Source organism: Piliocolobus tephrosceles, unplaced genomic scaffold (assembly GCF_002776525.5).
Source record: "Piliocolobus tephrosceles isolate RC106 unplaced genomic scaffold, ASM277652v3 unscaffolded_40334, whole genome shotgun sequence".
Classification (NCBI taxonomy): Eukaryota; Metazoa; Chordata; class Mammalia; order Primates; family Cercopithecidae; genus Piliocolobus; species Piliocolobus tephrosceles.
Genome location: NW_022324682.1, coordinates 1 through 1,767, shown reverse-complemented (window position 1 = coordinate 1,767; position 1,767 = coordinate 1). Strand labels below are relative to the sequence as shown.

General features: G+C 48.6%; 1 pseudogene; it reads right to left on the bottom strand.

Moving 5' to 3' along the window:
* Positions 1-616: 616 nt before the first annotated feature.
* Positions 617-873, bottom strand: LOC111532313 (annotated as a pseudogene).
* Between the last annotated feature and the right edge of the window lie 894 nt (positions 874-1,767).

Below are 1,767 nucleotides of genomic sequence, written 5' to 3'. Positions count from 1 at the left end.
CATGAGGAATCTGCCCCCATGACCCAAACACCTCCCACGAGCCCCCCTCCAACAGTGGGGATCACATTTCAATATGAGATTTGGAAGAGACAAAACATTCAAACCTTATCAGTCTGTAAAAATGTTTGGAAGAATAAAGTGCTACTAGCAGTTGAGTCATTCAATATTTAAGGGCAAGCTGCTTCCATGGGCTTGGTCTTAGGAGGGAATTAAAGAACAGCTAAGGTGAAACCAACTCAATAGTCCCATAGACAGTTCTGGTCTTAAGCTTGAAACTTACATTTGTATTAACTGAGTTCCTTCCTCAGGAAAGGACCCTCAGCACTTTGGGACACTGAGGTGAGCAGATCACCTGAGGTCAGGAGTTCAAGACCAGCCTGGCCAACATGATGAAACCCCAAAATTAGCCAGGCATAGTGGCGCATGCCTGTAATCCCAGATACTCAGGAGGCTGAGGCAGGAGAATTGCTTGAATCCGGTAGGCAGAGGTTGCAGTGAGCCAAGCTCACACCACTGCACTCCAGCCTGGGCGACAAGAGTGAAACTCAGTCTCAAAAAAAAAAAAAAAAAAGTGTTTATTGAGATAATTTCCCACTCATCTTGATTCAGAGTGCTTTTAGTGCTGCTTTCTCCTGAAGGAACATCCTTGTGTAAGCCTTGCTTTTCTTCCTGTAGGCTGGCAGAGGACAGTGGAGCAGCCAACACACAACATTTTTGTTAGTGCATGGCTAAGGACTGTGGTGATTTTATAGCATCCTGGGCATTTACACCCATGAAGTAGGAATTGGGGCTCTGCACCAGGCGCTGCTTCTTGTGTTTCCTCTTCTCCTTTTCTGGAGAGGGATGAAGGAGATCTTTTGTGAGAGGCACGTTCTTGTGGATAGGTTGTCACCGCTGGAAAGAGACTGGGTAATTTATAAAGAAAAAGGTGGGGCCAGGCGTGGTGGCTCAAGCCTGTAATCCCAGCACTTTGGGAGGCCGAGACGGGTGGATCACGAGGTCAGGAGATCAAGACCATCCTGGCTAACACGGTGAAACCCCATCTCTACTAAAAAATACAAAAAAACTAGCCGGGCGAGGTGGCGGGCGCCTGTAGTCCGAGCTACTCAGGAGGCTGAGGCAGGAGAATGGCATGAACCCAGGAGGCAGAGCTTGCAGTGAGCTGAGATCCGGCTACTGCACTCCAGCCTGGGAGACAGAGCAAGACTCCATCTCAAAAAAAAAAAAAAGAAAGAAAAGAAAAAGAAAAGAGGTGGCCGGCTGCAGTGGCTCATGGCTGTAATCCCAGGACTTTGGGAGGCCAAGGTGGGCGGATCACCTGAGGTCAGGAGTTCAAGACCAGCCTAGCCAAAATGGTGAAATCCTGTCTCTACTGCAAATACAAAAATTAGCTGGGCATAATGGCGGGCACCTGTAATCCCAGCTACTCGGAAGGCTGAGGCCGGTGAATCGCTTGAACCCGGGAGGTGGAGGTTGCAGTGAGCCGAGATTGCACCATTGCACTCCAGCCTGGGCAACAAGAGTGAAACTCCATCTCAAAAAAAAAAAAAGAAAAAAAGAGAGAGGAAAAAAAAGAGGTTTAACTGGCTCACCATTCTGCAGGCTTTACAGGAAACATGGCACCATGATCTGCTTGGCTTCTGGTGAGGCCTTAGGGAGCTTTTACTCATAGCAGAAGGCAAAGCAGGAGCAGACATGTCACGTGGTGAGAGCGAGTGGCGGAGGTGGAGGAGGTGCCACACTTTTTAAAACAACCAGAGCTCATGA